Genomic DNA, 11,976 nt, shown 5'->3' on the forward strand with positions numbered 1-11,976 from the left:
CTCATGCCTGGTGTTGGCACTTCCTGACTTCAGCCAGGCCTTCGTATTGGAATGTGATGCTTTGGGTGAGGGGATAGGAGTTGTGTTGATGCAAAATAAACACCTAATAGCCTTCAAAATCCAGAAACTCAAAGATCTAGAGAAGCTCTATTCCATCTACAACAAAGAGATGTTCGCCATCATGCATGCTTTAGCGAAGTTCATACAGTGCTTGGTAGGGGGCAATTTTTTGGTCAATACAAATCACAACTTACCGCACTTCCTGGAACAAAAGGACCTGAATAAAAAAACAACAAAATTAGGTAAGTAAGATCCAGTCCTATGATTTTGATAGAGTACATATAAGGGAAAGAAGAACATTGTGGTTGATACACTCTCTAGGAAACCAACTATGTGTTCACTCATGGAGATCACAGGAGATTGGAAAGTCCAACTCTTGGTATAAGATTTTAAAAACAAGTTTGGTTGTGAGTTAATGGACAGCCTTATCTAGGACGATAGGTACAAAATAGTATATGGGGTCATTTTCTATAAAGGCAAGCTATACTTGGTCCCTAAATCCACACTCAAAGAGAAGATCTTGAAGGTCGCACATGACACACCACTAGCAGGGCACCAAAGGTTCTTCAAAATGTACAAGAAGGTCAAAGAAAGGTTCTCTTGGAAGGGCCTCAAGGATGATGTGTTGAGGCACATAAGGGAGTGCATAACTTGTCAGCAAAACAAGCCCGAGCATACTCCTGCAGGATTGCTATAGCCCTTGCCAATTCCAAAGCAGAAATGGGAGAGCATATCAATGGACTTTATCACAGGTGTACCCAAGGCACAGGGCAAGGATTATTTCTAAGTGATAGTTGACGGGTTGACCAAGTTCGCACATTTCTTTGTAATTTCAACAAATTAAATTATAAGGCAGCACAAGTGGCGAAGTTGTTCTTCATGAAGGTATTTAGACTCCATGCGTTGTCTAAAAATATAGTTAATGATCAGGATAACAAGTTTATCAATGCATTTTGGTAGGAGTTGTTCAATGGTGGGCGCAAAGTTGACCCCTAGTACCAGTTATCACCCAAAAAGAAATGGCCAAACCAAGATTGTGAATAAGTGGGTTGAGGGGTATCTGCATAACTATGTGTCAGAATAGCAAAGGGCATGGATCAGATGGTTACATCTCGGGGAGCATTGCTAAAACACCACTTACCATTTATTCATTGTGATGACCCCATTCAAGGCACTGTATGGGTACAATGCTCCATCATTTGTCAATTTGGCATTTGGGTATAGCAAGGCTCCAAAAGCCAAAGATTAGATAAATGAAAGCCAAGACATCCTTAAGGTCCTTAAGGAGAACCCGCAGGCCACCCAAAACCAGCAAAAGATGTGTGCAGACAAGCACATCGTAGAGTAGGAGATTTAGTTTTCCTAAGATTACAGCCATATAGACAATCTTCACACAAGATTAGTGATTTAGAGAAACTAAAACCAAGATTTTACAGGCCTTACAAAATAATAAAACGAATTGGTGAAGTAGCTTATGAGTTGGAGTTGTCGGAGGGGAGAAAATTCTGCAATGTCTTCCATGTATCATGCCTCAAGAAGACAGTGGGTCAATAGGTTACTACTTTAGTTGAGCTACTCCCTTTGGACGAGGAGGTACAATTAGTATTGATTTTGGAAGTTATCATGGTTGTCCGAGAGAGGACTCTAAGGGGCAGGATGCTCTCAGAATACCTTATGAGGTGGAAAGATTTTCCCAAGGAGGATGCCACGTGGGAAGGAGAATAGACCTTGCAACAACCACATTTGCAATTGCTTGAGGACAAGCAATGTTAGGAAGGGGGGACTATGATATCCTCTTCGAGTTAATTGCCCAAGGACGTAGTAGACTATATAACCCCCAGGCTATAGTCATTTCAAAAGGGAGAATTATTATTTAATGTTACTTGGCTAACATTAGATAATAAAATTAAATTGAAGAAAATGGAGGGAAACTTGCAGGTCACTCAAATTTGAATTTAGTAGGGAAAAGCCCCAAGGAGAAACTATATAAAGAAGGGAGGAGAGTCATTATGATCATCATGGATTGTTGTTCTTCTTGATTTTGAGATGAGTGCTCCTGGAGGGTTCTATGACCCTTGTCTCTGATTGGTTTCATTGGTGAAAGATTCCACCCTGCCCAATATTTTCATCTTTTCTTGCTACAGTGACGGAGTTCAGGTTGGAATCTATCTTTTCGAGGCAGCAAATGGCCGGAAGCTATCTTTCTAAGGTAGCAAGTGGCTGAAATCTAATTTCTTGAGGTAGCAAGGGTTGGTAAAGAGCAACAGATTGGGTTGTCTAAGGCAACGAAGGGCAGTGAACTGCCTGAGGGGGGGTTGGTTTCTAGTCTCCTGCAATGGTGAACTGACATAAGGCTAAATTCAGGGCAGCGAGTAGCCTAAGGGGCCACACTTAGGGTTCTAAGGTTGTCGTTGGTGGAGGGTCGACGCAGCAAGGGTCCAAGTCATAGTGCTTACCTTATTCGAAGGGTGTGGATTGGTCCTACTTCACTGGAAGGGAGAGAGAAAATCATAATAGTGCTTGCCCTAGATTGGAAGGGTCTAAATAAGTCCTACCTCGTTGGATGGGAGAGAAGGAATGATGGCCGTTCAAAGACTATACGTAATTCCTACCTCATTGGAAGGAGAAGGGTTAGTGCCTTGCCTCATTTCGAAGGTGTGAATTATAAGATGATGGAATAGAGAGGCCTAGGATGTAGAGAATCGAGACATAGAGAATACAATAGATGCCCTTTCTCATCTCGAATCTATTTCATAGATATATGTGAATATCATATCATATACATCCAGAAAGTTGTATGCCCTTAGAGAGGCTTGTACAGTTTGGTTTGGAACCCGGAAGAGATAGAGAAACTTCGACCTATTCTTTTCTAGCTGAGTCGAGCTCCCAACTAACAAGCCCGGAGGTTGCCCAGTGGGTTGAGTGCATTGCAACGAGCTATTAGAGCAATATAATTTTGTCAAGGCTTCTTGGAACGATCCATAGTAACATAGCGCCTTCTCTCTATACAATGAAAGAAGGTCGACGCAGCAAGGGTCTAAGGAAAGATTTTAGGGTGCCAGCTCGTTGAAAAGTGTAACTAGGTTCGGTCTTCATAATGACATATGTAATTATGATTTTATGTAATTGATGTAAAGAAGAAAATAAAATTATTTGTAATGCTTGACTCATGGGTTTCATGAGCAAGGAATTTTATTTTAGTTAAGGCTCCCATTGTGAGCCTTTAGGGTTGGTCATCAAGTCATAGAGTCTAGGGAGTCATTGTCATGTATTGAAGACATGTTACACATTGTAAAAAGTTATTTTGATTATGTCAATTACCCTCCAAGACCTTGTCACAAGCTCACCTTCAAGTCGGCCTAAGGAGGATTCTAGAAAAGGCATGTCGGCCTAGGCACCTATTCAAGTCATCTTATATTGATGAATGAAACACTATAAATAGGGCAGCTCGGCCTCCATTTTATAACGATAATTTCGGTGAAGATCTATAGTAAGAAGCAAGTACGAATCATGAAAGAGAAGCCTCCAACAAAGTGAAGAAGAAGGGACTAGAAGCTGAGTTATTTTTGGATATGTTTTAGGGCTATTATCTGTCACACGTGCGAAGAGGAGAGGCATCATCTGCTGCAGGAGAAGCCGAGAGTATCATTGTCATCTCAAGGAACCGAATTAGGGAAGAGGACAAGTCAAGAAGGAAGTCGAGTTAAAGTAAAATAAGTCTTCATCCAAAGCAAAGGGAACAAGCGTACAATCTTGGTGGTGACACTTCCCACGTGTTGCAACTAGGGCTTCTAAAATAGGCTGAGAATTGCAGGAGCTTCAAATCTAAAGGGTGGCCAAGAAGGAGAGAGAAGTTAGCAGTTTGACAATTGTTGACTCAAAGAAGAAGAGGTTAAGCTAAGAAGCCTTGTGACTTGGTCTTGGAGAGGTAAATAGGTCAAGGGTCTTGGTCTTGGTATTTGTTTCGGGAGAGGTTTTGGCCCTTGCTGATAGCCTACATTTTGTGTCTCTTGTCTCTTTATTGTTTATGCCTTGATAGTTGTTTAATGAAGAAGAACACCATAATAATCTAAAGAAAGAGAAGATCCTAATCTAAAGAATTGAAATGCAGTCACAAGCAATTATCATAAGAAGAGAAATCACCTAACCTTAATGCCCTAGATTTCAAAACATGGTATCAGAGCTAAGGTGACAAATCAAGGAAAGGGCATCCCATCAAGGGACACACAAGCACTCAAGAATCAAAGGATATCAAAGCAAAAGTCAAGATCTACAAAGAAGTATCAAAACTCTAGAACGAAGAAGATGTCTGCACTAGAAGAAGTCTTGGGATCCTCAAAAGACCACAAAGACCCTACTCAAGTTGCAGGGATTTACAAATCAAAGTTTCTTGAAGACTATTCATCCAAGAGAAGCAAGATCTAGGACATTGTCATCATCTTCAAAAGTTCTAAGGCAATCTCTCTCTCATAGAAGCAAGGTCCTTACCATTGAAGAAAATCATCCAAGAAGCATCAAGACATCATCAAGAAGTCATCATTGATCATCATCAAGGACATCACCATCAAAGGATCTAAAGTGATCTCCTTCTTTGTGGAATCAAGGATCACTCTTGAAGAGATCTATATTCATCAAGGAGAAGTTCTCTATCATCTATTTGGTCATCAAATTCAAGGAGGCAGCAAGTGGAAGAAGCATCTTCACAAGTATATTTATGTCTGAATCTGTCAAAACGTATTTTTGCAAGGAAAGCAACAAATTGGTTGGGGCTTTAAACTATCTTGCATGGAAGAAGAGGACAGATATGAATCTCATTGAAAATGAGGTTATGAATCATTTCAAAGGATCTATTACCAAACCAGCGAAAGAAGATGCTCAAGCACTTGCAAAGTTTATGAAAAGGGAAATGAGGGCTCAAAGGATTCTCATAGAACCCATCAAGGATCCTCTCATTCCATATGTATCTAAACTCGACACCACAAAAGAAATATATGACAAATTGGTAGAGTTGTTTTATGTAAGCACTACGAGTGAAGTTATTTCTCTAAGGCAAGAACTCTACAAGCTAAGGATATCAAAAGAAGAAGGAATAGCCTCATACTTTATGAGGATATCTAAAATAAGGGATCAACTTCAAGATCTGGGAGAAATAATGTCTGACAAGGAGATGACCACTGTAGTACTAAATGCACTACTAGAGGAATGGGGTAACTTTACTTCAAGCATTTATGGGAAGAAAGAAGCTACTCCATTCCAGAATCTATGGTCACTATGCAAAATTGAAGAAACCAGACTGAAGGCAAAAATTGATGTAGGATCCAGTGATCAAAATCAAGCATATGATGTTATAGCAAAGAAAAGAGGAAAGTCTGGGAAATTTGGTCCTCAGAAAAAGAAGAAGAACCTGGCTAAGGTTCAATGCTATGGATGTCAAGAATATGGGCATTACAAAGAGATTGTCCTAAGCTCAAGAAGGACAATAACAAAAGAGGTAGAGAAGAAGCCCATATCACCAAAGAAGTGGAGGAAGCTGAAAAGAAGAAGTCCAAGAAAGAGGAAGTAAGAGATCTCTACTATGATTGAGATAGTCTTCCTCACCTAGTTCTTTTCAAGTTCCTGTTTTCAAGTTTTTCTATTGTAAGATATGGCTATCATGATTCACTAAGGAAAATGATAGGATGCATCATGGCATCATAGAAGCATTAAAATCAAGAGCTTGTAACATCATCATAGAGAAGCATGAAAGATGGTTGAAATAGAAGTCTATGGAAGGATATAGCTCTTGGTAACCTCATTAGAAGCATAAGTGGCACTTATGGGAAAAGAAGAAAAAGGTCATCTAGCACAAAGCTCATCATACATCAGTCAAAAGGAAACATTTGCTAGATGAGGATACTCAAGATCCTCTATTGGAATCTTCATCGGAAGGTTCGCCAATCAAAAGGAAGCAAGGGTTTCATCAAAAATCCCATCTTGTGGGAATTCATGGGATGGTGGTATGATGACGAAAGAAGTGAAGCAAATCAAGGGATTGAAGTTGTTTCAATCAAGGAAGTTGTTGAAAGGAAGTCTAAGATGACCTAAAGGAAAAATGAGGTATGTATGCTTGTATTCGATATTGTAGAGTCATGTCATATGGTTGCAAGTAACATCGATAAATGCTCTATCTCAAGGGCATGATCAAAAGAAAAAAAGGATCTCCTCCCCTTAAATAATGCAGGAAGGCATGGGTCACACATTGTCTAGATGAAATTAACATAATATGTCCTCACATGAAATACGAGGTGGTTAAAGAATTGGATGAACTATCACTGAAAGTTCTTAGAAAGAAATGTGTGAAGAAAGAAAGGAAGAGATCATGAAATATGCAACTATGAAAAAGGCAATCAACATCCGAGGACCAAGAGATTTGACTAGGATATCTCCATGAAAGATATGAAGACTTTGATGAAGTCTGAAAAAGAAAGAGACCCTTGACAGTATATATATCTTTTGGAGATGTGTCAATGTGTATGCAGGATGTTGATGCGAACTAGAAGATGTCATGATGAAAGACCATCGCAAAGGTAATTTTGATTTAATGTTCATTCCTTATTTTTGAATGATATCTGGATGGGCTTATGCGGGGTTGCCAAGGGAAGATCTATGGATATCTTCCACCACTGATGTCCATGTAGTAGGATGAAAGATCCTTAAGGAAACATGGCATGAAGGAAGGCCAAATATGAACTGATGGATCACTTTCCAATGAAAGGAATAATGACATGACTGACTTATGGATGAAAGGAATGGATGGTATGTGCCCGACGAAGAAGTCCCAAAACATGAAGACTACTGAATAAAGAAAGAAGTTCATGACATCGTGAGGAAGAGTTCTTCAAACAGCGGGTTGTCCCATAATCTCCACCTAAAGAGCTGTTGTAGGTCCCTAATTAAGAGGGAGCCTGGAAACAAGTTCTACCTTGGTAGAAACTTGGAAGTAAATTCCTAAGCCAAGAGGGAGCTTAGGTACATTCCTTCCATAGGAATGAGTACATTCCTTCAATGGAATGAATATATCCTGGCTCCTCCCTAAGTTGAGTGGGAGAGATAGACACATCACTCTTGTCTTCACTTGGGAAGACAAAATGGAAGATTGGGTAAACATTTGGCATCCGATGCTCTTTGAAGATGAGTTAGGGCATCCAAGATAAGAGTAGTCATGAAGGATCGATATTCTTTGAGGATTGGGAATCCAAGATAAGAATAGTCCTGATGGAACACACTTTGAGAACCCAGGTAGGGTATGTTCCAAGAGAGACAATGATGAGAGTGTCTATACATCATTGGTCTCGCCAACATTGAGCTTTGATCTTGTGGAGAGATAGAGTTGTTAGTCAAGGCCTTGCTATGTGACAATGTTGGTTGATATGATGCTATACAGATGGGTTACCAATCTGACTATTCTTATGAGAATTCTTCAGATTGAGAATGTCCAAGTACCTTGTATGGATTATGAATACCTCCCTAGTTAAGAGGAAGTGTTGAAAAGTGTAACTAGGTTCGGTCTTCATAATGACATATGTAATTATGATTTTATGTAATTGATGTAAAGAAGAAAATAAAATTATTTGTAACGCTTGACTCATGGGTTTCATGAGCAAGGACTTTTATTTTAGTTAAGGCTCCCATTGTGAGACTTTAGAGTTGGTCATCAAGTCATAGAGTCTAGGGAGTCATTGTCATGTATTGAAGACATGTCACACATTGTAAAAAGTTATTTTGATTATTTTGATGAACGAAACACTATAAATAGTGCAGCTCGGCCTCCATTTGATAACAAGAATTTTGGTGAAGATCTGAAGTAAGAAGCAAGTGCGAATCATACAAGAGAAGCCTCCATCCAAGTGAAGAAGAAGAGACTAGAAGCCGAGTTATTTTTGGATCTGTTTTAGGGTTATCATTGGTCACACGTGCAAAGAAGAGAGGCATTATCTGCTGTAGAAGAAGCCGAGAGTATCACTGTCATCTTAACGAACCGAATTAGGGAAGAGGACAAGTCAAGAAGGAAGCCGAGTTAAAGTAAAAGAAGTCTTCATCCAAAGCGAAGGGAACAAGGGTACAATCTTGGTGGTGACACTTCCCATGCGCTGCAACTAGGGCTTCTGAAATAGGCCGAGAATTGCAGGAGGTCGAAATCTGAAGGGTAGCCGAGAAGGAGAGCGAAGTTAGCAGTTTGACCATCATTGACTCAAAGAAGAAGAGGTTAAGCTAAGAAGCCTTGTGACTTGGTCTTGGAGAGGTAAATAGGTCAAGGGTCTTGGTCTTGGTATTTGTTAATTGAAGTATCTATAAGAAGAAGAATTTGTTTGGGTTTTCCTCTCAAGTGGGAGAGGTTTTGGCCTTGGCTGATAGCCTACATTTTGTGTCTCTTGTCTCTTTATTGTTTATGCCTTGAAATCACCTAATCTTAAAGCCCTAGATTTCTCAACACAACTGACTAGGGATTGAAGCAGCAAGGGTTGAAATTTGAATACTGTGAAGGGTAGCAGCGTAGGGTATAAGGCCGAGTGCAAGGCAAACTGGTGAGATTTTGTGGCACCAAATCAGCACAAGGCCAAGACAGGGCCATAAGGGGTGCCGCTTGTTGAACCAAGGTGGTTATGGGCCTAAGCAGCACATCGCGGGGGGACTGTAGCAATAAGCTGAGTGGCATCAGCTAATCTAAGGTTAAGGCAATTTGTGTCCCCAAATATTGATGGATAGAGCAGGGATGGCTACAATTTTGTAAGCCTAGAAATTACATTTGTGTTGATATCCCTATTGAGAAACTGTGGATCTTTGTACTGCATAGTAAGTCTGCTATTTGCTTGTTGAATTGGCCCTACTTTATAGTGGTTGCTTGTGGAATCAACTGTTGCTTGAGTTCTTTATTATACTACTTGTGCATTCAATAAAGATCATCACTGTTTTATAGATTGATGAAGTACTGCAACACTGTTATAAAATACAATTCTGTCATGTGTTTATTGAAACCCTAACTCAGAATTTCAGCCCAAGGGTAATCTCTCTAAGAGGTATATTACATCACCATCGGATTTTATAAGTCGAACCTCAACAAATTGAATTTTTAGGCTGAGGTTCGTCAAATTTCAAACCCAAAGGTTCAAATTCAACAAACCTTGTGACTTGGCATGGAATAATTCAAGATCATTGCAACACAAGTTATAGTAAGAGGTTATACTTCTAATGGTCCATCAGGCTGTGGTATAGCGGCAGCTTGGAGTGGTCACTGTGACAATGACCCACTTTCAAATCCCAGCAAGCATGCTCCTCCCCTGCTTGGGGTTTGCTGGATGTCGCTATTGATTATATTGAATATTGTTGTTGAAGTCTTCGGGCAGATTATTCCGGCACTGACAAGATACCAGCAAACCCTATTCTTCACTGTGAGTTAAGCTTATTTCTGGCTTTACAATCTGTAAATAAGACAGGCTCCCATTTTTATAAAAATAGGTTCTTCTAAAGCCCAGAAATAACCTTAAAAAGTATACTCAAGACCCAAAGTTAATAATAATATAAGGGCAAAGATCTCAACTTTGTTTGCGGTCCAATAATGGCAGCACCTTCCTCCATTATTGAAAGTATCATTATCATCTCCTCCTAAATCTTCCACATCCAATTCTTCTCATTATTGAGTTCCATGGAGACACACAGGGATGTGCCCCTACAACTAGGGACACAGGTCTATACGACCTTGCAGACCTTGACCTCTGCATAAAACCCTTTGTTGCTAAACAATGGCATTCCCAATATATTGTCACCATATTGACAATCTCTTTGACCATGTGGACAAGACTCGAAATCTTCTTATAGTGAATATACCAAAAAAACTTTGTAATAATCAAATTACGGTACAAAATCTCAAACAAGGCCAAGAATCCATACATACACACACCCTAGTCCTTAAGGAAAAAACTGCTATGGTTGGACCTTCAGAACCAACCCTTCATAGAGTTTAGATTTGACCTTTCAGATGCTCCTTCAAAGATGACATTGGGTTTTTCATCCGTCTAGAGGCAAGCTTGAGCGCTTGCAGCAATGGTGACCCAAGTTCAACCCGGACTGGCACAAGGTTATGATAAACAGGCTGACCAAGTAATCTCAAAGTGCAGATTGTGTTAATGCAGCAGCATTGCTTTTATGATAATGCAAAGGTGTTGTTGATGGCGGTCCCTGTGCTGCTGCAATCTTCTTTGCAGGTGAGGCCAGGTGCAAACCTGGGTGAAGTTAATGGGTGCTACACTGGATCCTTGAGAATGCAGACATCCTGCTAATGACAGTCCACTGTTGATGCAATCTTCTTTGCAGGCGAGGCCAGGTGAAAATCCTGGGTGAATATAATGGCTGCAGGTTGTATTGAAGCAACAACACTGGCTCTGTGAGAATTCAAAGGTGCTGTTCATTGTAGTTCCAGTGCTGTTAGTCTTCTTTGGAGGTGACTCAAAGTACAAGTGTGGATAAGTTTGACAGATGTGGGTCATGTTAATGCAACAGCACATGTTCGATAAGAATGCAGACATGTTCTTAATGGTGATCCCTGTGTTGATGTGGTCCTCTCTACATTTGAGGCATGGTGCAAGTACTGGATGAATTTGACTGAATAGATATACCTCAATCACAACTTAACAACCTAAGGTCTTCTGGATATAATAATGAGCTTACAAAAAACTCCATGCCCTCTCCGGTTAAAAGGGGTTTGCATTAGATAAAATTAACACCGCTATAAATTTTCGGAAGAAAACTAACGCCAGATTAGTTTTCTCAAATTTTGAATAATTCACACCTGATCGAGAACTAGGGACCTAAAGTATTATCCTTCGCTAAATTAATGTATCTGTGAGATCTACAAAGCTCCAACTTTTTTCAAGCAATTTTAGGGGAAAATAGAAGCAAGATCTCCCCACTGTAAAATTTGGATTGTTGAAACATTTGCAGAAATATTCATTAAAAAACAGAGACAGGCAATAGCTAAACTATATATGGCCATGAATTGAAATATAAACAAGCAAGGCAAAAGATGGACAGATTGGTACCTGGCAAAATTATATACGACCATGAATTGAAATATTTACAAGAAAAGTAGAAAATAGATAGATAGGTACCACGCAGAACTTTTCTATGAAATGGGTTTGTGCAAGTTCAATTTAGGATTTCAAGATAAGGATCTTACTCGTTGAACATGAATTGAAATATTAACAAGCAAAGTAGGAAATAGATAGATGGGTACCTCGCAGAACTTTTCTGTGAAATGGGTTCGTGCGACTTCAATTTAGGATTGTGAGGATAAGGGTATCTCTGCGGATGGACAGCCCGAGCTCCGGCATTTGGTCAGAACAGATGGTAGCCGTAGATAGAATTCATGTGAATCACGTGTCATAGATCCGTCGAAGGTTGTTGCGCCAGCTAGTAATCAAGAACTCCATACCTTGTACACTTCCGGCGTCAACTGGGTTGGTCCGCTATTATCAATATTTTTCATGATAGCGACTTTGGTCACTATAAAACTAAAACTATAAAAAAATTTCCATGGGCTATATTATTATATTTCGAGTGTAGGTCAGATAATATATATAAAAATTTATAATGAAAAATAGTGGTGATGATGATGGTGGTGGTGGTTAACATTTATTGAGACCAAATTGGTCTATCGGACCTATAATTTTTTTAGTTTGTAATTATCTGGCTCCTCGTCTTTCTTGGTGAGATTGGTGTTGTAGCTTTCTTTTTTTTCTCTACAGTCTTCCAACTTCCTTTATCTTGCATCTCCTTCATCTCTTCTGGTTCTTGGGACATTGGTGTCTTAGCTTTGCGATCTATTGTGTTCGTCATTTTGAAGATAATCGGAGAAGAAGTTTGGTCTAGGAGATTTGCTTT

At 39.7% G+C, this 11,976-nt stretch overlaps 1 pseudogene across 1 annotated transcript in view; it reads right to left on the bottom strand.

Moving 5' to 3' along the window:
- Positions 1-11,559, bottom strand: part of LOC149254898 (delta-aminolevulinic acid dehydratase, chloroplastic-like) — a 28,476-nt pseudogene extending 16,917 nt beyond the window's left edge. The window contains exon 1 of the transcript XR_016267197.1: positions 11,330-11,559. The product of XR_016267197.1 is annotated as a delta-aminolevulinic acid dehydratase, chloroplastic-like (transcript). The remainder of the gene's footprint in view (positions 1-11,329) is intronic.
- Between the last annotated feature and the right edge of the window lie 417 nt (positions 11,560-11,976).

This window comes from Pinus tabuliformis, chromosome 7 (assembly GCF_031772625.1).
Source record: "Pinus tabuliformis cultivar Carrire ecotype Pingquan chromosome 7, CPIR1, whole genome shotgun sequence".
NCBI classification, from domain to species: domain Eukaryota; kingdom Viridiplantae; phylum Streptophyta; class Pinopsida; order Pinales; family Pinaceae; genus Pinus; species Pinus tabuliformis.